A 24890-nucleotide genomic window follows, 5' to 3' on the forward strand; every position below is an offset into this window, starting at 1 on the left:
GGTGATCAGTGTACATGTCCCCTCTGAGGGATGCGGATTACCGGCTCTCCTCTCGAGCTGTCAGCGTGACAGCTCTTGAGAGGAGAAATGCTGATAACCGGTATTTTCCTATTTACATGTGATCAGCTGTGATTGGACACAGCTGATCACATGACTGAGCCGATATCTTCAGCTCTTTCCGTTGATCGGTGATCCGCTGTGTCCGAGGGACACAGCGGATCGCCACGCTGTGTGCTCCCGGAGCCGCACATGCATGGTTAGAATGGGAGGACGTCATATGACGTCCTCCCAGAATGAGAGAACCGCCTTGCGCCCGTCATTGTACTATATGGCGGGCGGGAGGTGGTTAAATAACCTTTTTTCTTTTAATCTGCATTTGTGTGTACTGAGCAAAACCTATGCATACCTTAGCAACAAGTAGCCCACTGAACATTATGCAAATTATTACAAAACTATGAACTGTGTACTCATCCCAATTCGTATCATCAATTTAAAAATCCTTTATTAATTTGGAAAAAAGCCCACCCGCACAAGTACAGAACAAATAGAAACTGTACATAGACACAAATGGGGAAATCACTCTCTGCAATGAATTAGTAGAGAACCATTCCATTTGCTAGGACCCAGTGACATCACTGATGCTCTACCTGTCCTATATCGACATAGCTTGTTATCATTCATGATGTACTGGCCTTTGGGGATTCGATAAGTTGCATACTCATATTTAATGTATAGATCACTAAAAGCACCGGGCAGACCTGACAGTCTTAATGCATGTTAGCAAGTGTTGGACTTGTTATTTCAAATCAAAAGTAAAATCTGCTGAGCTGCTGAAAGAGCAATCTAGAAATGGAGTAGAGTATATAGAAAAAAAAGCTGTAAAGCATAATAAGTTTGCAAAATGCAGGTACCCATAGCAACCCACCACATTTTGGTTTACTTCGATCTGGTAAAACTTTTTTTCTGATTGGCTGCTCTGGGCTACTGCAGTTTGTACTATCCTACTAAATAATGCTATTAAAGTATAACTAAAGGCAATTTTTTATTTTAGTGTTGTATAGGGTGGAGGTGGATTAGAGTCCTGTTTACAATTATTATCGAAAGTGAAACTAAACGGAAATCCCAAATTTTGGGTTGCCGCAGAAGAGTAATATAGGGGATATCTTGCAATGGTGGCACTAGCTCTGGTGACTGGGGATCCCCAAGAGGTTTCCTTTAATTTGCAGGGATTTCTTCTCACTTCCTGTTTGGCTATGGGACAGGGTCACAGATGGTGAAAAAAATTCTGACCGGGGTTACAGCCTTCCCTTGCTCTATCCAAAATGGAAAAAGATTTTGCCGATCGTTCCTCTTTAAGGTTACAAAATATGTATATTAGTTACTAGCATATTTTAAAAGTTTGCATTTAATTTTTGGAAGCAACTCATAAGATCGTTACGATTTTACTACAATATTTGTGAAAGTGTGCTGTGTAAATCACCATGGCTTTCTCTACCATCTTGCACCATTATGGTCCTAAGTTTGACTGTGATCCTGGCACTCTCTTGGTGCATTGGTGTCTTCTTTAAGTCTAGAAATCCAGTGGTTTCTTAACTGGCTTCTTAACTAAAGTGTCTTGAGAATATGTTGGTGGGTAGAACATTACGTTTTTATAGTCTCTCCCAGGGAACAGGGACTGCTGCAAATAGCATTCTCTCCTCTGTAAAATTCTACCTAATAATAAAACCATATTTTATCTTATGTTAGGTCTTGCTAGAATAGTGCAGATGGCTTGGAACAATTGTAAGATCTTTTCTTGTGACACCATGCAAGCCCCACTAAGGAATTAGAGGCATGCTGTTTAAATAGACCAGGGGTCTCCAAACTTTCTAAGTAAAGGGCCAGTTGAAATGATGTACCTACTTAAATGTAATTATGTTTTTCAAGATTGTCCTGTTTGGGTCCCCTCCTCCTTCCTTCTTCTTTTTTTTTTTTTTTTACTGATCTTGATAGATGTGTGAGCTCTTTTATTTGGCACAGCTCCCTTCCCCTGTTGGTGAAGACTACCCTTTGGCTTCCTCCTAAGCTGGGTGGTCTGGCACTAACCAATTTTCGGGTATATTTTTGGCCAGCAGTCCTGGTCTCAGTTTACTGGTGGTGTGTTGGCTCTAAATCTAATGCTGTGGTGTGCTTAGAGGCGGCCTTCTTAGGCTTCCTATCAGACTTACATAATTTTATGAACAGGGGGCCGAGAGCGTATGAGGGGCTGCCTGAACCAGCACATACCACACGGAGGGTGTGGGTGGCTGCCAGGTGCTGTTTTATGATTTTAGGCCAGTGGTCCATTAGACTTTAGGGTGGGCAGACTGTGGCCAGGGGAGTAGAAAATGTCCCGGTGTCAGTAGGAGTAAAAAAAAAGATAAAAATGGTGCCCCATCATTGGTGTCCATGGCCGGAATATTGCCCCATTGCTGGTATCAGTGGGAAGAATAGTGCCTAATCATTGGTGTCACTGGGAAACATTATGCCCCATTGTTTGTGTCAGTGGAAGGAATGGTGCACCATCATTGAATAGTGGGAGGAATTATGCCCCACAGTTGATTTCAGTTGAAAGCACAGTGCCTCACAGTTTTTGTCAGTAGGAGGAATATTGTCTCGTATCAGTGGGAGGAATTGTGCCCCAAGGGCTGGATAAAGACAAGCAAAGAGCCACATCCGGCCTGTGGGCCACAGTTTAGAGACCACTGAAATTGACTGTTGTACCCTAGTTAATGTACATTAGATAATTATTTTAAAATGAGGGAATTAAGTGAATGTGTAGCATAAGATCAAAAATAGTATGTGGAAAGTTTCTCAGGTTTTTCACATCAGAGTTGGTAAAAGGTGGAGCAGCAGGAAAAGCAGGACATCACTGAAGGATGATCACAATTCTACTGCTTCACCTAAAAGCTGTCCACTACATGAAATTGAGTATATATAGTCACTAGCTGTCATGCCCATCCAGTGCACCAGCTGCATCTGGAAAGTATAGTAACATTTACTTCAACAGGGGGGCCCCAAAAAATCTTGTGCCAGCCACCAACTTATTATTTTGATTAATTGTACTTAAGTTAATTTCTTTTTTAAAGTAAAAAGGCTTAGTAAATCCCCCACTATAGACAGCCCTTGTCCCTATTAAAATCTGCGCTGTGGTTTCTGAGCTGTGTGGTTGGATGGAGAGGAGCACCATCATTTACAATACAAGCCAACAGAACACCCTCTATATTTGTCTGAGAGAGACTGGTGTACTAGCTGTCAGTGTGTGTTGTGGACTTGTCTTTGTGAATGGCGGTGCTCTACTCCTGCTGCTGTAATTCACAAGTTACTACTGTAGCCATCTACTCCAAACTAGCAGGCAGATGTGGGAGTTTTTGGATTCAGCATTTGATCACCACAAAGGGAGCAGAGGAGGCATGGGAAGAAAGGCTGCAGAATAGAGAGGAGGATGTGGCTTCAGTGCTGCCTGTACCTCCTCCATTAGAACATCCATAATTTGGGCTTTTGCATGGGATGGAGCTACAGCCAGCACTTTCAGAAAAAAAATGTTATTTTACTTCTAAACCACAGCACAGATTTCAATAGGGACAAGTGCACTGGGTCCCTTGGGGCTTTACAAGCCTTTTAAACATCCGGTGAGCGTTCTTTATGTATATGATTTTAAACTGGTGTTTTGTATCTGTTGTATTATTTTTTTTTTTCTGTTTGAAAATGATGCGTCACTGCTGTCAGGACTTGACGTATTGGGGTTAACTTACTAACAGCAAATAGGCTGTTCACTTACTAAAGGAATTTTCCCTTTAGTTTAGTGAATGTGGTGACAACTCACTTTGCAAGGAATTCCCAGTCACACGCAAGGAAAACACTATTATTGCTTGGACAGGGCAGAGCTTCACCTTATTCACTAAGTTAAGGGAAAATTCCTTTGAAAAGTGTGAACCATTGCAGCCTACAAAAAACATTACATTGAAAGAAATGTAAATATTTACAGGAGAGGTTTCATAGTAGAAATGACTAGCAAGAGGCTGTTGTCCCTACCATTGCACTTTGCAACTACAGCAGAACATTTCCCGGAGAACAGTTAGCAGTTTACTGTTCTATTCCTGACTATCTGCTGTAAGGATTGTACATCTGCTCATTCAAACTATGTTGCATTTTAAAGGATAGGTTCACCTTTTGCTAAACAATAATATATGCACATTTTTTTGCAGATAAAAAAATGTGCATTTATTAGGCTACGTTCACACTAGCGTTGTGCGCAGACGGCAGAGAGGCGTTTGGGAAGCATTTTTACCGCTTCCCAAATGCCTCTGCCAATTCTGCACATTACAGCACATGGTGCTGTTCTAACGGGAGCGCTTGCGTCGCGTCACGTTGCGTCAAAACGGACTCCTCTGGTCGAGTCAGGAGGTGTTGAAGCCCCCTATTCTAGTCTATGGTGCGGCTCCGCAAATGCCCGGCCAGCGTTTGCGGTGCGGTTGCGACGCGGTTGCGGGGCGTTTGCGGAGCGGTAACACCATTCAAACTGCATTATAGGTGTTTGTGGGGCGTTTTTAACGCTCGGCAAACGCCTAGCAACTGCCGCTAAACCGCGCATGCGACGTTTGCGGAGCTTTTGCCGAGCGTTAAAAAACGCTCCGCAAACGCCAGACCAACGCTTGCCAAACACTATAGGGGCGTTTGGCAAGCGTTGGTAAAACAGCCAAGTGTGAACGAGCCTTTACTTTGTTGCAGGAGCCTGTAAAGCATTGCACCAGTGATCACATGGCACATGCAGGTCTCCTGCAGACCTGTCATTGTATCTGCTTGCCTGTACAGGATGTATGGGCAAGCAGATATACTGACAGAAGAATCAATGAACTACCACGATCCTCCACGGCTCTGTGGTAGTTCATTGAGAACTACAAGCCGACAGCTGCTAAGGCTGTTGGGACTTGTAGTTTCTCATTCACAGAGGACTGTAAATGAGTGACACAGCCATGCGGGCGGAGCCCCACACAGCCCCGTTTTTTAGAAAAGTTGACAGCGGGAGAGGATCCCCCGCTAGCGGGGGAGCGTTAGCCAGTCTATTCATAACATGTTATATGTTACACCCTGAATATGGGTGTAACATGTTATGAAAGGTGAATTTATCCTGTAATGACTAAAGCTAAATGATCCATACACAGTATGGAATTGTTTCAGTCAGTTCTTCTGGGAGTGTATGTGATCATGTATGTGATCATAAATACACACTTCTATTAAAATATAAGACTTTGTCTTTCAATAGAAATAACATGCATGTAAAAGCTATTCCGGATAGTGGATGTCACCTCGAAGGGCAGGATGATCAAAAACATTTCTGCAAAAATGATGAATGAAGCTGTGTTTAAGGTATTCACACCAGATCCCTGTGTGCCTGACATGCAGCCACCAGCATGTAGAATGCAGAACGAGCTGCTGTTAACACGCTGTCCATCACAAGTGTTTATTCTTGAAATGACAGCTTAACACATCTGGACTACATACTGCTTTTTGATCTGGACTAGCAGATGCTGTCCACCAGTATCGATGACAAAACCATGGTCAGGGTGAGGAGTTCAAATTGTAATATCTCAAGAGATGACTGTGCCAGGGACAGACTTTTCCTCACTCTTGTTTTTATTTCTTTCATGTGGATTTCAGATATGAATATGTGCGTAGCTGTGTTGTTGTCACCGGGGGTGGCTTTCATACCGTCCAGTTATGTCTGGGCAATTGTTGTTGACACCACTCTTTGCAGAGTAGAAACCCCGTAGCATGTTTTTGACAAAACTTTATAAATTTACAAGAAATGTATTTTATTTGCTCCTTAATGGTCTCTTAAAGAATAAGTTTACCTTTTTTATAAAAAAAACAAAAAACATTTTTTTTTTTTTACATACTCTCACCAATGTCCCTTATCTCACCACCACACCAGTTATGTGATGACGCTGTACTGCACTGATGACAGTATGTAAAAAAAAAAAAAAAAAATTTTTTTTTAATTTCATCATTTCCCAACAGAAACAATTGAGTACTGACGTGATACATTTTTTTTTTGCACTAACATACAATTTTGAGGACAAGCTTTCAGGGTATGTCCCCTTCTTCAAGGTCCAGGCAGTTCTGAAGAAGGGGACATACCCCGAAAGTTTGTCCTCAAAATTGTATGTTAGTGCAAATAAAAAATGTATCACGTCAGTACTCAATTGTTTCTGTCACAAGTGCACTAGTACGGCTAGTTTTATTTCCAAAAAGCGGTCATTTGGGGGGTACTGTCCTGGCATTTTCAGGCCTCAAAAAATGAGGCAATCAGTACATCAGGATTGATCAATTTTCAAATATATATATTCCATAGTTTTGTAGACTGTATAACTTTCCTACATACTAACTAATATACACTTATTTGGGTTATTTTCACCAAAAAAATGTACAATACATTTTGGTCACATTTTATGAAGAAAGATCATTTTTATTTTAAATTTTAGAACAGAAATTGGTAAACCGGGTTTTTTTTTTTTTCATTTATTTAGCAAAAATTAAACCCAGTGGAGATTAATTACCACCAGAAAAGCTCTATTTGTGATTGTCATTTAAAGTGTGACTGTGCTGAAAGCTGAAATTTGGCTTGCGCAGGAAGGGGGTGAAAGTGTCCGGTATGGAAGTGGTTAAATATACAGCCTTCATTAAAACACCCAGCAATCTTTTGTCAAGGTCCCTGTTCAGGCACTTCTTGTTATTGGGTGACAGTTGTCTCTGAAATGTGCTCTTGGTTGTCACCTGGTCATTCACCCTCCTGATAAAGACTACAGGTGGCTGTGGTAACACACATTGAAGTTATGTGTAGCAGACACTGGAGAGCAGATAGATAAGAAGAGGCTACAAGAGGCTGGAGGAAATGAGCAGCACTGAGGTGCTATCAAAGAATAAAAAAGTTGGAAAACAATTTTATAAACCGAAATTCCAATTGTTTGTGATACACAGGGACAGGGGGAAATCTACTAAAACTGGAGAGATCTGGTACAGCTCTGTATTATTATTATTATACAGGATTTATATAGCGCCAATAGTTTGCGCAGCGCTTTACAAAATGAAGGTAGACATTACAGTTACAATACAATTTGGTACAAGAGGAAACAGAGGGCCCTGCTCATTAGAGCTTACAATCTAGGAGGAAGGGTTGAGTGATGCAAAAGGTAATAGCTGTGGGGGGATGAGCTGATGGAGGAAATAGATGGTGGTTTACTAGGTAGAAGCAGGATAGACTTCTTTAAAGCGATTTTCAGGGATCGTCTAAAGGTGGATAGATTAGGAGACAGCTGGACAGATTGGGGTAGAGAGTTCCATAGAATGGGAGAAGCTCGGGAGAAGTCCTGGAGGAGAGAATGGTAGGAGGTGACATGGGAAGAAGAGAGCAGAATGTCTTGGGAGGATCGAAGAAAGAGAGCGGTTTGTTTGATATTTTGAGACCAGGTTGGTGATGTAGCTGGGGGCAGAGTTGTGGATTGCTTTGTAAGTTGTTGTTAGTATTTTGAATTTTATTTGTTGAGCGAGTGGAAGTCATTGGAGGGATTGGCAGAGAGGGGTAGCAGACCCTGAATGGTTGGTAAGGTGGATGAGTCTGGCAGCAGTATTCATGATGGACTGGAGGGGGGATAGCCTATGTAAAGGTAAGCCAATGAGAAGTGTGTAGAAACCAATCAGCTTCCAGGTTTGAACAAGCTGAAGTTAGAAGCTGATTGGCTACCATGCACAGCCGCACCAGATTCTGCGTGCACCAGTTTTAGTAAAAATTTTCCCCTAAGTGTCCTTACCAAGCTAATCTGGCTCAACAAAGTATGGTTTAAAAGGAATAATAAAATACACTCAGTGGCCACTTTATGAGGTACACCTGTTCAATTGCTTGGTAACACAAATTGCTAATCAGCCAATCACATTGCAGCAACTCATTTAGGCATCTAGACGTGGTGAAGATGACTTGCTGAATTTCAAACCGAGCATCAGAATGGGGAAGAAAGGGGATTTAGGTGGCTTTGAACGTGGCATGGTTGTTAGTGTCAAACGGACTGGTCTGAGTATTTAAAAAACTGCTGATCTACTGGGATTTTTACGCACAACCCTGTCTAGGGTTTACAAAGAATGTTCCAAAAAAAGAGAAAATATCCAGCGAGTGGCAGTCGTGTGGACAAAAATGCCTCGTTGAGGTCAGAGGAGAAAGAAATGCCCGTAGCAAAAAAGAAAGAGAAGAAATGGCGCAGGGCATATATGACTAGGCCCAGAGTGGGGAAGGAGGAACAGAAAGGGTTAAGGCAGATCCAAGGGGTTTGTTTTGATAGTGGGGGTATTTGGTTGGTGGAAGGTTGAGAGTAGGTGGGGTTTCCTGCACCTTAGGGTGGGGGGTTTCAGTGAGGGGGCGTCAGTTGAGCTGGAAGTCAGGAGTGTGAGCTTCCCTCCCGCCCTCCCTGTTTTTGGTGAGTATTGGGTCTCTCCAGGTAAAGGGGGGTTATGTTGGTTCCTGGGCGGTTGTTGGTCTTTGGAGGCGGTTCTTATCTTGGAAGGTAAAAACAATGGTGTGGGACCCATCGGTGGTATGGGATGCCCGGGGACATTCCCAGTTAACCAAGGTTTAACTGGAAGGTGGTGGTGCTGCACTGCGGACGGTATGGTTGTCTCCGAGCTGGTTGGTTGCGGCTGGAGGCCTAGTGTATATGGTTGTCCGCGGGTGCATTTCGGATTGTTTGGGGGTGCCTTCGAAGACCAACAACAATTCTTTGGGTTTCTGTTATAAGGAATGGGTGGTGTATTTAAATTTGTGTTGTTAATAAAAGGCCATGTTGGCCATTTACTCCAAAATTGGTGTCATGTGTTTTGTAAGTATAATTGGTTAAGGGGAAAGGGGGGTTTGTACGGAACGGTCATGGTGGTAATGGGGAGTGGACCAGCCTATCTCTGGTGCAATAGTCATGGGCAGACTGGTTTAAGATGATAGAAAGGCATGCTATCATGTCAATATGGACCAAAATCTCTGAGGAATGTTTCCAACACCTTGTTGAATCTATGCCATGAATAATTAAGGCTGTTCTGAAGAAAAAAGGGGGTTCAACCCGGCACTAGCAAGGTGTACCTAATAAAGTGGCCGGTGAGTGTAGTGCTGGCTCAGAATTTTTACATTGAAATGTTTAAATTGGTATATAAATGCAGAGGACAAGCGCCATCTTACACTTATAATTTTTTTTTTAAGGGTTGTTTCCTCCAATCACACTGAGATTTATATATGTTATTTTGTCTTTCATAGACTGTATTTGATAATTGTGGATGCTGATTGATGTAAATTTGGCTTGAGTGGCCTTTTGGCATGGATGGAACAGGTGTGTATGTGTCCCATACTGTAGCTAAGGTTTGCTCTATCGTAGCACAATGAGGTCATTGTTTAACGCCAGCATTCCTACAAAGACGAGATACTTTAAGCAGAGAGCATGACATCTGGGAAATGGATCCCAGGTGAGAGATTGGAGCCATGTTGTTCAAAGACAAGACTCTGCATCTGCTTGTTCTATTTATTTAGCGTGCATTGGCTCTTCAGTTCCTTCTTGGCGGTGCGATGAAATGTATTGTCACTCAGTGTTTCATTCACAATTTTTTTTTCTTTTTCCAAGATAGTCTTCCTCTGGGTAAAAGAGACATTCCAGTATGGTTATCGTTTTTTACAGTATGGTATTCATGCATTCAAAATGTCAAGTATTGGCATGTACACCAGTTGCAGATCTATCTATCTATCTATCCTTCTATCTATCTATCCTTCTATCTATCTATCCTTCTATCTATCTATCCTTCTATCTATCTATCCTTCTATCTATCTATCCTTCTATCTATCTATCCTTCTATCTATCTATCCTTCTATCTATCTATCCTTCTATCTATCTATCTATCTGACTAGCTATCTATCTATCTGACTAGCTATCTATCTATCTGACTAGCTATCTATCTATCTGACTAGCTATCTATCTATCTGACTATCTATCTATCTATCTATCTTGCGATGCTAGTCCATTCAAAATGAATGGGTTCAAACATCGATTACAAAATAAGAGCAAATGCCCACCATAGCATAAAGCCATCAAAAAACTTTACTATAAAATTGTAATTCACTTACTTTTAAAACTCCACATTTCTGCCTATACATCAAACACTTTCTGCCCGGTAATAGTATGGCTTCTAGGAATGGGTTGCGTTAAGGCAGCTAAGAATGTGAATGGGCCCTAAATGAAGAGTGTAAGGAATTTAGAATTGTCTAACAAACTGCCTGTACTGTGGATGTCTCAAACCAGAGACTACAAATCCATTCCTTTTACAGACATGTTAAAAACATGATCCCCAAAGCCCCTAATACACAGACACAAAGCCCAGCCAGTACAGTGATTCAGCATCGCTGTCATGCAGCTGAGGTCCTGAGTCCATGTCCTATTAGGGCACCAGCTGAAAGGATTGTTCCTGCTCTCAGACTAAACATGGGTTCCCTCCAGTATGTTGTTTTCTACCCCCCCCCCCAAAAAAAAAAACACTAGTAGGTTAATTTACCTGAGTAATTCGACTGTTTGTCTATGCGAAGTGCAATGTAGGATCCGTAAAGCAGCTATTCAGCCTAAAAAAAAAAAATCAGCAGCTACAAACACTGCAACTGCTGACTTTTAATAGTAGGACACTTACCTGTCCAGAGATCCAGCGCTCTCCTCACCCCCCGCCAGCCATCTTCGGGTCAAGGCACCAGCATGTTTCCTTTGGGAAGCTTGCGACTTCCCACTGCGCATATCCGATCTGCTCTGCACTTTGTGAATGCTCCCGCAGCCTTCTGAGACCTGTGAAGGCTGCAGGGGAAGGATTGGGGGGATCAAACTTCTGCTCAGATCCCCTCGCAAAACCAGTTACCACGCCCCACCCCCGAAAATTGACAAAACATAAAGAGGAGGAAACAAGTGGAACTTCCCTTTTAGGTGAAGTTCCACTTTAAATCAGAACTAAAGTTGCCGATTTAGCCCTGGTTCACACTGATGTGGTCTGGAATTCGCAGCGTTTTCTGTGCAAATTTTGCAAAGCATCAGAATCGCACCCCATTCATGTGAACCGCTGCGTGTGTGTATGTTAAGTTAACAACACCCTGAAAGCGGTCCGCAAAACGCTGTGCGATGTGTAGAATCTGATCACATAGGTGTGAATACCCATGCGATACGATTCTAGTGCCGACCCAAAATGGGTTCTGCACGTTTTTGGTGCGGGTGAGGTGTGATTAGAGCCATACAAAATGTATGGCTCCAATCGCACCGCAGACAAATCGCATGTGATTTGAATAGGAATGCGGTGCAGTTCCTGTGCGAATCCCATGCGATATACCGCACCGCATGAATGTGAACCCGGGCTTAAATGTTTCCCAAATTTGTTACAATCCAGACATGCCATGAAAGATGACTGTCACAAGTGCTTGTGGTCTCAACCGAACTGTTATTCCATCACATAGCTCATATTATACCTGATCACGTGCAGCACAATGGTGACTGCTGACCAAACAGGGGCTAAGATAGCAGCTTCCTTTTGCTGTAAAGGATAGAAGGAATTAGTTCCACTTTAAAGAGCTATTAAACTCAAGAGCAAACGTGTATTATATTGCAGCTTACCAATTCTTAGAAGTGGTGTCTGCATTCATTTTCTTTTTTATGTGTTTGTTCCTTTATTTTCACCTGGTGATCTGGCCAGTAAGTCTGTTGTTTTTCAATAGAACAAGATGTCCTGAAGATGTAGTCGTTAGAGGCTGAGACAAGCCATTTACCACTAGTAGTGATACTTACAATGATCAGCTTTTATTTAAGTAAAACCTTTATCCAAAAAAAAAAAAAACACTGTTGCTGTAAATGCCTATAAAGTGTGAGCTGGAGTTTGGCTTCCATTTGTTAATGTATCTAAACATGCTAGTACACCCAACATCCCCCCCAACTGACAATGCTGCTGTCCAAAGGTGCTCCCTGTGCGCTTTCATCCAGAGTGGAGGCACTCAAATACAGGAGGTGTTACTGGCCAGATCACCAGGTGAAAACAGGGAGGAAAGCCTAAAAAAAGAAAACGAATGCAGCCACTACATTTAATGATTGGTGCACTCTATTACATTTTTGGTCACAATAAAACCCAGGCTTTGACAGAAGGTGAGCAGCAATGCTAATCACTTAGGCATCTTTCACACATCCGCCCTCCCCCCCAAAAAAAGGGTCTGCAATTTGATCATGTTTTTGAAGACAGTGAATGGAGGTTTGCAGGCAGTAGATGATGCTTCTACCCCCTGATTTTTTTTTTTTTTTTGCAGGACCATGCCACAATGCGGAGTTAAGTATTTGGCGGTGTGTCTCTATTCACTTAGGCCCTGTTTACTCGTCGTGATCTGGGGTTGCGCAGCAATTGCAGCATAATAAGTTGTGCACGTTTTGGGTGCCATTTTCCTTCAATGTCACCCCAAATGCGATGTACTTTTTCCACCATTTCTGCATGGTAAACCGTGCCTTCAGAAATTGCATGAAGCTGATCTGGATGAATGGGCTGATTTAGGTGAATGGGCTTCCCTATGCAACACGCAGAATCACATAAAAATCACAATGTCAAAATCGTGTAGTGTGAGCACTCATTTCCGCTATGCAATGGTATAAACAGGGCCTTTCATGGTGTTAACATTGCTGCACCATAATGCAAAGCATCACATCTGCAGAAGGGTGTACCCATCCAAATGCCCCCATGTTCACTTGTTGGTAAGCAATGGGGGGTGGTAAAAATATGGCTCAAACGTCTGTTTTTAGTGCCCTTAGCTGCCCATGTGAAAGGAGCCTTAAAGTGTTCTTTTCCCTATTTAACTTTGCAGATTTATTTCTCTAGCCTACGTAAGATCCATTAAATGTTTGGTGTTTCACTACAGTAATTGCATGTTTGAAAATTGTGCAGCAGTTTGTAAATACATTACTAGAATGTGTTCATGTATATTAAAATAGGATTTATTTATTTATTCTTTATATAAGCATTAAAAAATATGTCTGCGACTACTTTAATTTGGAATGTTCACAGCTGCTACCCACACAGATAAGAGCTAGTATGTCAAATGTTTGGGAATGCAAGCAGAGTTAGGCAGGGATCTCAAGGCATTATTATATCACATGTAGCCTAGAAAACCAGCTTACATTGAGGGCCCATTCACAATCCACACTGGCTGGTGGCAGTCCATACAGTTGCAGCACGGTAGTGTGGATTTACAGAGTTAAAACCAGTGGTAAGGAAGTGATATTTCGCCTCCCAGCTGCCTGTCAAACACCCTCTGAAAAGCGATCAAATTTTAGAGGACTGGCAAAGCCTGCCACAAATGTAAATGAGCCTTTAACACATGATGTCACAATGTATGACAACTCACCTGCTCCACACGTTGTGCCGTCTAAATTGGCCCTAGAATGTGTATGTATGAATGTGAGTTAGGGACCTTAGATTGTACGCCCCTTGAGGGTTAGGGACTGATGTGAATGTACAATATATATATGTAAAGCAATGTGTAAATTGACAGCGCTATACAAGTACCTGGAATAAATAAATAAATTTATTGTGACCAAGAGCAGCAGAGCAGAACACACCACACTGCATTACAATGCATATACCCTGTGATGTAGTTCACTGTGTTTAAAAAAAAAAGGGGGGGGGGCCGTGCATGTTTTTTCCTTTATTGTGGGGTGTTGGCAGGCCATTGATAATAAATGAGCTGCCTTAATGCAAGCCTTAGCATCCGGTTGTGTATGTGTGTTAATGCACTGCAACGCATTGCTTGAGTGTGAATGGTCCCTAAATGTTTAAATTGGTCGGGCGTGAAGATATTGCAGCAAATGAGTCAGCAATAGGGATGTCTATTAGAAGGGCTAGAAAATGTAGCAGTATTGCCATTGTTGGTGCTGCATGTAGTGTTCTCTAGAAAGCTCATCCCATGTGCTAGTTCTACCAGGTGGATGTACATGTATGGACAAATGTACATTTCAGGCTACTAATTGTTCTTCTTGGAGTGGTCAGTAGATGTTGTGTATGGTAATTTAAATAATGGAAAACTCATATTTTTGAACAAATGGCATGTTTTGTTGTCATATTTCAATGGCCATGGTGGTTGCAGTACCACTTGGTAGTGAATTCATTATCACTCCTACTTGCACCAACATTGTGTCTGCTCAGACTTCCATATTACCCATACCTTTCGTTCTTACTTTTATAATTATTTGCATTTGTTTAGTGCGGTGTTGAAAATATTAAAGCAAACTCCAGATATTTTTCTCTCTCTTTTCTGGAGTGAATTCTCCATATATTCTTTAAGAGATCTAGTAGAGAATGGTGACACTGGAACTCCAGAGAAGAGAAAAAGGAAGCTCCTAGGTGATCAATGGTACAAGAAACACGGGAAATCCCCCCACTGGACAACAGTACAGTGTTCAAAGGATCTACCCTTTTACTGGTCTTTTCAAAATGTGAAAACCATTTTACGTGCAGTCACAAATTTAAGCAGCGTTTTTCCTGGTACACGTCAACAAAAGTTCACTTAAAAATATACCTATAGGTCTATAGCCCAGTTATTTCACTATTGAAAGAACTGAAGTAGAGGTTCCATGCATAAAGACTCTCTTGATACTTATCTTGACAAAGGATGCGAAGTCCAGTCTTTACCCGGGGCGGACTGACCATTTGGAAACTCGGGCACTGCCCGAGGGCCCGGGGTCAGTAGGCGGCCCCATGAGATGCCCCTGGTACCTTTTTTCATAGGCTTTTTTTGAGTTTGAGCAAGGACACAGGGGCCCCATGATCTCCTATTGCCCGGGGGCCCCATGAGTTGTCAGTCCATCCCTTGTGTTTACTCTGAATCTTTAGCATCGTGCAGACTTCTGGCTGTCATAGATGACGGATCCCCCACTGTTCTCTATGGTTCCATCCTGCTGTCCTCTAGTGATATAGGGGAAGGCAGATGGAACCACATGGTGTAAAGGGGAACACAGGCATCGGACTCGCACAGAAATACCAGATGCTGAAAATTCTCTTGTAATCTGTAGCTAAAAAAAAGAGAATGAAGTTAGGATTTGCTGCCTGCCAGAGAGGTATACTACATTTTTTAAGAGTTTTTTTTTCTAATTTTTTTTTTTTTTTTTGGATAGTGACAGCTTCACTTTTAGCACTCAACACAAGAGCCAGTTTTAGAGAGAATCAAAAACCCAGTTTGGATTGTGGGAAGAAACCAGAATGCTGAAAAGTTCATGCAGATATAGAACATACGGTCCCTATGAAAATCTCTCGTTGTGGCAGGATTTTAACCAAGCATCCTCATTCCACCAACCACTGTTACACTTTGTTTTCCTATTGTTACTTCCTAGAAGTCACTAGTTGGTATCAGCAATAGGGATAAAAACTTGTGTGAACTAATTTTTAAATAAATTTGCACTTTAAAGTTGTATATTAAAATAAATGTGAATTTCTCCTTAAAATTCCAACAAGGTATGCAATCTGGATGGCCAGGAAAGGAAGGGCAGAAAGCACGCAGCCCCTCTTCTGTACCATAACAGGCCTCATGCCTTTCAGCATGGAGACAAGTCCTCTGTCCCACATCTGGTCCCTTCAGAGGGCTGTGGTGGATTGTGGGGGGTGGGAGGTGCTTACATGAATCCGGGAGCCCCTTTTATAATAAAGGGGCTGCCAAATATTCACCCCCTCTCAGGGGAGTAAAGGGGTACATTGGTGCCAAAAATGATGAAAAGCAAATAAAAACCCCATCACTGTGAAAAAGTACTATGATAACATTACAGAAAAAAAACAAACAAAAAAAATTTAATTCATGACCACCAATGTAAATTCATCATCAGTCATGGTGGCCACCCTTGCAAGTCATGATGCCCCACTACTTAACAATATTTCATCGCCCCCATGAGGACCTGCTGTCCAACGATGTATCCCTACCACACTCCTGTCACAAATGACAGAATCCCTGATGCTACAGTGATGTAAACACAGGAAGGGGATCCTGGGTGATGTCATTAACCAAATAGTCATGGACAATCAGCAAACACTGTCTGTTAGTTTACATTACAGCAGTTGGGGATATGGATGGGCAGTGAGTTCTTCCACTTAAAGGAAACGTGGTAAAATACTAACATGACCTTAAAAATAGGTACCTGTGAAAGCTTTGAAACGTGCCTTGGAGTCCTGAAACCTTTGTATTTGTAGATTGTCAAGAAACTTCCACCTCCTCTTGTCTTCCATGTCCCACTTGTTGGCAGGTGCAGTCTGTTCCTCCACTGTAAGTGGTGTCCACCCAGAAAGGCATCATAACCTGGACAGGAAGTCAAGGGAAACTTGGTTTCTCTGTGTTTTCCTGGTTCCTGGAGACAACGTTCTGGTTGCCTGCGCTGGATCTAGGCGACCCTTGGCAGCCATCTTGGGTCAGCAGAGTCTTTTGAAATCCCTGTTTCCCAGGTTTTGGCTCGCAATTGTGTGTGAGTAGTGTAAAGACAGGTACTCCTTCTGTCAGGGACAGTACTAGCATCAAGGAACGATTCAGACGAAAGCATAGGGTTCACAACTCTCTGGACTCCTTCCTGCTTGGGCATGAGACGGCCAGGCCGCATTCTACCCCTCCTAACAGGCACTGTCAGTTCGGCTGAAAAGTTGTAGTTTCCCATTTATGAATGTCTGGGAAAGTTGGCTTTAAAACTTGTCGCCTGCGGATTCTATTCTTTAACCCTGGGGTAGGCAATAAATTTTCCCAAGGGTCCACATAAGAAATTGGAACTGTTGTGGAGGGCCCTCTACTTCCAGTTCTTGCAGCTCTCCACACAGACATCGGTCTATGTCCCTCTATGAACCAGTCAGCTTGCTCAGTGACTCAGTGAAGAAGCGGACAGGCTTAGAGAGGCATGCTGACAGTGAAAGCTTCAATAGGGGCAGCCAAAGGTACGGATGTGGTGCTGGGGCCGCAATTTGCCAGATCTGTTCTAACCCCTTTGAGAGATAGCTCCCCCACCCCTTTTAATTTGGGTAACTGCAGAGGACTTAAGCACTTGACACCAAATCACGTACATGTATGTCATTTGTCATTAAATGGTTGTACCGGGATGATGCCTGCAGCTGCATCCCGGTATGGTTTTTTTAAACTAGAGCCCGCTGCCAGAAGGTTTCCAATGGTCTCTACAGGTGTAGGAAACCAGAAGCATTTTCATCACTTCCGGTTTTCCGGAAGTAAACGGCACCATTTTTTAAATAGGCAAAACATCTGAACATACCGATCTTGGTGTCATCAGTGGCTTAATAGCCCCCCCCGATCTCTTTATAAATAGTACCTGTCACTGCTTTTTGCTGTTACAAGGGATAGTTACATTCCTTGTGACAGCAATGAAAGCGATTAAATAAAAAATAAAAAAATTAAAGAAACTGTGTACAAATTAGAAAAAAAAGTAATAATTAATGAAAAAAATTTAAAGCACCCCCATCTCCCCGTGTTCACATGCAAAGACGAACGCACGCAGGCTTTGGTCTTGCATGTATAAGTAAATGGCGATCTCACCACACATATGTTGCAAATGTCAGAGCAAGACCATTGATTCTAACACCAGAACTCCTCTATAACTCTAAACTGTAACTCCTCTGTAACTCTAAAGGCTTTTAAAACGTTGCCTGCATACCACAAGCGAGCGCAATTTTAAAGCGCGACATGTTGGGTTTCTATTTACTCGGAGTAACACCCTCTTTTATATTTTACCAAAAACTGGGTATTATATTGTTTGTGTGCATTAAAATTTATTAAAGTGTACTTTTACCCCAAAAAATTCTGTTAGAAAAACTGCTATGTGACATTAAAGATTCTCTAGGGCCTCTGCTAAAATATATATATATATATATATATATATATATATATAATGGCTGAGGATTCTAAGTAATTTCCCAGAAAAAAATAGTCTTTTACTTGAAAACAAAAAGTGTCAGAAAAAAGGGTTGGTCTTCAGGTGGATAATGATTTTTCTCTCCTCCTGTTTGACCTCCTTCACTAAAGTACATGAGCCAAATTCAATAGCTGTTTACTTGTTACCATTTGTAAAATTGTAATTGTTTAACAAGTGACCACCTCTGCATGGGCTTAGCCACTTGGAGTTCGTATCACCCTTTTATAAAACTACAATAAAAAATGTATTCTAAAAAAAAAAGGTTGTCTTCCCTTTATGCGCAAACTTCTAACAGTCAGAAAGAAGCCTAAGGCCTTTGTCAGAGGATGTCATGGATTGGGGTGAAATTTTAAGTGTATGACTAATTGGCATTTCTTTCAGAAATATCCTGGGGTCTGCACAGCCCTCTCTGTAGCAGCAGTAATGTAACAGCTATGTGCTGAGCAGAAGAGTTCAGGGTAGAATAGAAAAAAAAAACGTGAAGGAGTCAGAGCGCAGCGCCAAGTCATGGTACTGACACTGTCAGCCCTCTGTGGGGAGTGAAGGAATGAATACCTTATGTAACCCAGCGATTATACCAAGTACATGGTGGTACTCCTTAAATAAACTTTTTTTTTTTCCTGTCTTAGGTATGTTTGGAGCTCTGCCTTATGTTTAAGTGGACCAGAGACATTTACGAATGGTACAAGTCATACAGCGTTCATTAACCCTTGCTTTCCATGGATTGTAACAATAATGTTAATGGGTAAAAGGTTTGAAACAAAGAAAATGTTGAAGATCTGGTAAAGTCTGTAGTGTTCAATGTGTTTTGATACTGGTAATCCAGAAGAAGGAAAATTATTTGGGCCTCATTGACATGGGCGTACTTATGCATACATCCAAGAGAAAGGCCGTCGCAGGATGCACAGGGGTTATGTGCACCCACATGCAGGCAGTTCTATTTATGTCTATTGGGTTGCAGTGGCTGCATGGACACCGCTATTGGTCACACTTTGACAGCTGTGCAGTTGCAGATGAGTGTCCCTGAATGCGCACTGTCATTTCGGAACCAGTGGCTGGGTCTGCTGCTGAGTCCCATAGACATGAATTGGTCTAACTGCACACGGATGCCTGGAACACCTGTGCATCCCATGCGGGCAAAGACAGCCCTTTGCACCGGTGTACGCATACACTGTGTGTACAATTATTAGGCAAGTTGCATTTTTGATGATTCATTATTGTACAACTACAGTGCTCTCGGTCAATCCAAAATGTTAATAAACCTCAAACCTGAATATTCAAGAAAGTAAAAGTGAGGTTTTGGCTTTCTTTAGGAGAATATCTATGTGTGCACAATTATTATGCAACTAAATGAAAACAAACATTTCCCATCTCATTTGTTTATTTTCATCTGTTAACCACTTGCCCTCCTGAGGATTTACCCCCTTCCTGACCAGGACATTTTTTGCGTTATGGCTCTGTTACTTTAACAGACAATTGCGCGGTTATGCGACAGTGCACCCAAATGAAATTTATGTCTCCCCCCACACACACACACACACAAATAGACCTTTCTTTCAGTGTATTTGATCACCTCTGCTTGTTTTGCACTATAAACAAAAAACACTGAAAATTTTGAGAAAAAAACATATTTTTGACTTTTTGCTATTAAACATGTCCAGTAAAAAATCAAATTTCGTCATAATTTTAGGGCAAAATGTATTCTGCTACATGTCTTTCCTAAAAAAAAAAATAAATCCCAATACGTGTAAACTAATTGGTTTGTGTGAAAGTTATAGCGTTTACAAATGGCAGTATATATAGTGGAATAATTTTTTTCTCTTACTATTAATGGCGGCGATCAGTGACTCATAGCGGAACTGCAGTGGGCATTCTGACACTGGGGGGAACTGACTTGGTGTCACTGACATCCCCAGTGACACCAATGCAGTGATCAGTGCTAATAAAAAGCACTGACACTGTACTAATTGCACTGGGTAGGAAGGGGTTAACATGTGGGGCAATCAAAGTGGGGCGATCACTGTAAGCACACTGCTCTGTATGGCTCTGCTATACAGCGCAATACAAAGCAGTGTGCAGGAGCTGACGGGAGAGATCTGTGTTGTTTATACACAGGTCTCTCCCCCGTCAGAGATACTCAGTTATAACCGGGTGCTGGTGAGAAATTGCTGGCCTGGACCCAGTGATTGACAGCCGAGGCAGCAAATGGCAGCATGGGTATGTCACACGTAGGGGAGGACTGACAACTCATGGGGCCCCCGGGCAATAGGGGATCATGGGGCCCCTGTGTCCTTGCCCAAACTCATAAAAGCCTATGAAGAATGTACCAGGGGCATCTCATGGGGCCCCCTACTGACCTCGGGCCCTCGGGCAGTGCCTGAGTTTCCAAATGGTCAATCTGCCCCTGGTCACACACATGCCCCCTACCCGGAACTGCAAAATCTCATGTATACAGTGGGGCAAAAAAGTATTTAGTCAGCCACCAATTGTGCAAGTTCTCCCACTTAAAAAGATGAGAGAGGCCTGTAATTGGCATCATAGGTAGACCTCAACTATGAGAGACAAAATGAGAAAAAAAATCCAAACAATCACATTGGCTGATTTGGAAAGAATTTATTTGCAAATTATGGTGGAAAATAAGTATTTGGTCACCTAAAAACAAGCAAGATTTCTGGCTCTCACAGACCTGTACCTTCTTCTTTAAGAGGCTCCTCTGTCCTGCACTCATTACCTCTATCAATGGCACCTGTTTTAACTTGTTATCAGTATAAAAGACACCTGTCCACAACCTCAAACAGTCACACTCCAAACTCCACTATGGTGAAGACCAAAGAGCTGTTGAAGGACACCAGAAACAAAATTGTAGACCTGCACCAGGCTGGGAAGACTGAATCTGCAATAGGCAAGCAGCTTGGTGTGAACAAATCAACTGTGGGAGCAATAATTAGAAAATGGAAGACATACAAGACCACTGATAATCTCCCTTGATCTGGGGCTCCACGCAAGATCTCACCCCGTGGGGTCAAAATGATCACAAGAATGGTGAGCAAAAATCCCAGGACCACACGGGGGGACCTAGTGTATGACCTGCAGAGAGCTGGGACCAACGTAACAAAGGCTACCATCAATAACACACTACGCCGCCAGGGACACAGAACCTGCAGTGCCAGACGTGTCACCGTGCTTAAGCCAGTACATGTCTGGGCCGTCTGAAGTTTGCTAGAGAGCATTTGGATGATCCAGAAGAGGATTGGGAGAATGTCATATGGTCAGATGAAACCAAAATAGAACTGTTTGGTAGAAACACAACTCGTCGTGTTTGGAGGAGAGAGAATGCTGAGTTGCGTCCAAAGAACACCATACCTACTGTGAAGCATGGGGGTGTCAACATCATGCTTTGGGGCTGTTTCTCTGCAAAGGGACCAGGACGACTGATCCTTGTACAGGACAGAATGAATGGGGCCATGTATCGTGAGATTTTGAGTGCAAACCTCCTTCCATCAGCAAGGGCATTGAAGATGAAACGTGGCTGGGTCTTCCAACATGACAATGATCCCAAACATACCACCTGGGCAACAAAGGAGTTATTATTATTATACAGTATTTATAAAGCGCCAATAGTTCGCTCAGCGCTGTACATTACAACGGGGGACAGAACATGTGACAGAACAATACCAATACAATGCAAAACATGAGGGGATTGAGGGCCCTGCTCTTTCAAGCTTACAATCTAGGAGGGAGGGGGTGGTGGCACAGGAGGAGATAGCTGTGGGGGATGGAGTGGTAGGAAGAGTGGAGGTCAGCAAGTTAGCAGGGGGTGGGGTAGGCTTCCCTGAAGAGATGGGTTTTCAGGGTGCACCTAAAGGAGAGGAGAGTAGGTGATAATCTGATGGGTTGGGGCAGGGAGTTCCAGAGGATGGGTGATACCTTGGAGAAGTCCTGGAGGCGGGCATGGGAGGAGGAGACCAGGGAACTAGAGAGAAGGTCTTTTGAGGAGCGGAGTGTGCGTGCTGGGCGGTACTTGGATATTAGGTCAGTGATGTAGTTTGGGGCAGTATGATGGACAGCTTTGTACGTCAGCGTTAGGATTTTGAATTTGATCCGTTGCGCAATCGGAAGCCAGTGGAGGGATTGGCAGAGGGGGGTGGCGGAGACAGAGCGGTTGAAAAGGTGGATGAGTCTGGCAGCCGTATTCAGGATCGACTGAAGCGGGGATAGCCAGCGGCGAGGCAGGCCAGTGAGGAGGGAGTTGCAGTAGTCGAGTCGTGATATGATGAGGGAGTGGATGAGCTGTTTAACGGTTTCTGGGGTTAGGAACGTGCGTATTTTGGCGATGTTGCGGAGGTGGAGTCTGCACGAGTTTGTTAAGGATTGGACTTGGGGTTGAAAGGATAGGTTGGAGTCCAGAATGACACCAAGTACTCTGGCCTGCAGGGCGGGTTTGATGGTAGCGTTGTTGGATGTGACGGAGAAGTCAATGGGGGGTGGTGTCCGGGCTGGGGAGAAGACAAGAAACTCGGTTTTGGAGAGGTTCAATTTAAGGAAGTGGAGTGACATCCAGTCTGATATGTCGCTCAGTAGGTGTGTGATTCGGGCTGAGACCAAGGGGGTGAGGTGGGGGGTTGAGAGATAGATTTGTGTGTCGTCGGCATAGAGGTGGTAGTTGAAGCCGTGAGAGTGTATGTTGGCCAAGGGAGGAGGTATAGATGGAGAAGAGAAGGGGCCCGAGGACAGAGCATGAGGGCCCCAACAGAGAGGGGGAGTGAGGGGGAGGTGGTAGCATTATAGGTAACGCTGAAGGAGCGTTGTGACAGGTAGGATGAGAGCCAGGAGAGAGCAGAATCTCTGAGCCCGAGGGAGTGTAGTATTTTGAGGAGGAGGGGGTGGTCGACTGTGTCGAAGGCCGCAGAGAGGTCAAGGAGTAGGAGCGCTGAATAGTGGCCATTAGCTTTGGCGGTTAGCAGGTCGTTGGAGAGTTTGAGTAAGGCAGTTTCGGTGGAGTGTAGGGGACGGAAGCCGGACTGTAGGGGATCGAGGAGGTTGTTGTCGTTGAGATGAGAGCATAGGCGGGTGTAGACTAGGCGCTCGAGGAGTTTAGATGTAAATGGGAGCAGGGAGATGGGTCTGAGGTTGTTCGGGTCATTGGGGTCCAGGGAGGGCTTTTTAAGTATGGGGGTGATGTGTGCATGTTTCAGAGGGGAGGGGAAAGTGCCAGAGGAGAGGGAGAGATTGAAGATGTGAATGAGGGAGCGTAGGATGGAGGGGGAAGGAGGTCGTAGGAGTTGTGAGGGGATAGGGTCGAGGGGGCAGGTGGTGAGGCGGGCATCAGAGAGGATCTTGGAGACTTCCTCGATGGTAGTAAGGTCAAAGGTGCGGAGTGTTGGGGGAGCTTCAGTATGAGGAATGTAGGGTGTGGTGGAAGAGGAGGTCAGAGCAGTGGTGGGGCCGTGGGAGAGGGGTGATGAGGGGGTAGCTGAGTGAGGGTGAAGGGGGTTGGAGAGAGTTTGAGCAGCGACAAAGTCCCTGCGGGTTATGTCGAGGGGGGATAAGGGGGTAGCTGTGTGAGAGGGGAAGGGTTGAGAGGGCGTGTGAGTTGCGGCAATGTCCTTGCGAATTGTGTCAATCTTGTTTTTGAAGTGATTGGCAATCTCAAGGGCAGTGAGTGAGGTGCTGGGTGGAGGTGGGGGTGGAGAGAGTAGAGAGTTGAAGGCGGAGAATAGTCGGTGAGGATTGGAGGAGAGGGCCTTGATGAGGGTCAAGAAGTAGGCCTGTTTGGCAGCATGGAGGGAGGAGGTGTAGGTGTGGAAGGCAGATTTGTAGCGGGTGAAGGCTTGTTGGGATTTGGTTTTGCGCCATAGTCGCTCCAGGGCACGACTGTGTCGTTTGAGGGTTTTGGTGTGATCAGTCTGCCAGGGCTGGAGCGGTCGGGGTCTGATGTTGCGTGTGGTTAAAGGCGCTAGTGAGTCAAGGGCTGTTGACAGCGCGTTGTTGTAGGCAGTCATAGCCAAGTCAGGGCAGGACAGGGGGAGGATGCGGTCGTGGAGTTGATCAGCTGCAGAGTGGAGGGAGGCAGGGTTAAGGTTGCGGAGGTTACGGCTGGTAGTAGTGTGACATTTGGAGGGGTAGGCGTTGGAGGACGAGGAGATAGAGAAGGTAATCAGGTTGTGGTCAGAGAGAGGAAAGGGGTTATTAGTGAGGTTGTGGGGAGCGCAGCGGTTGGAGAAGACGAGATCAAGGATATTACCGTCGGAGTGGGTGGTGGATTGTATGCACTGTGCAAGTGTAAAGGAGGAGGTTAAGTGGAGGAGACGGGGTGTGTCCGGGTTGTCGAGGTTGACAGGGATGTTGAAATCCCCAAGGATGATGGTGGGTAGCTCACAGGAAAGGAAGAAGGGTAGCCAGGAGGAGAAGTCATCCAGGAAGCGGGGTATGGATCCAGGAGGCCGGTATATCACAGCAATCTTCAGGGGGGTTGGGGAGAATAGTCGGACGCAGTGGGCCTCGAAGGAGGAGAAGGATAGGGAGGGGGGGTTTGGGAGGACTCGGAAGGTGCTCATAAGAAGCAGTGGCTTCATAAGAAGCATTTCAAGGTCCAGGAGTGGCCTAGCCAGTCTCCAGATCTTGACCCCATAGAAAACCTTTGGAGGGAGTTGAAAGTCTGTGTTGCCCAGCGACAGCCCCAAAACATCACTGCTCTAGAGGAGATCTGCATGGAGGAATGGGCCAACATACCAGCAACAGTGTGTTCCAACCTTCTGAAGACAGGAAACGTTTGACCTCTGTCATTGCCAACAAAGGATATATAACAAAGTATGGAGATGAACTTTTGATATTGACCAAATACTTATTTTCCACCATAATTTGCAAATACATTCTTTCCAAATAAGCCAATGTGATTGT

At 43.8% G+C, this 24890-nt stretch overlaps 1 long non-coding RNA gene across 1 annotated transcript in view; it reads right to left on the reverse strand.

Annotated features, from left to right (window-relative positions):
• LOC149455931 (uncharacterized) overlaps window positions 1-24890 on the reverse strand; it is a 47183-nt gene that overhangs the window by 13742 nt on the left and 8551 nt on the right. Inside the window, exon 2 of the long non-coding RNA XR_016313998.1 lies at window positions 16227-16384. This is a non-coding gene — a long non-coding RNA (uncharacterized LOC149455931). The remainder of the gene's footprint in view (window positions 1-16226; window positions 16385-24890) is intronic.

This window comes from Staurois parvus, unplaced genomic scaffold (assembly GCF_062004578.1).
Source record: "Staurois parvus isolate SC_StPar_1 unplaced genomic scaffold, SC_StPar_1.0 ptg000381l, whole genome shotgun sequence".
NCBI lineage: Eukaryota > Metazoa > Chordata > Amphibia > Anura > Ranidae > Staurois > Staurois parvus.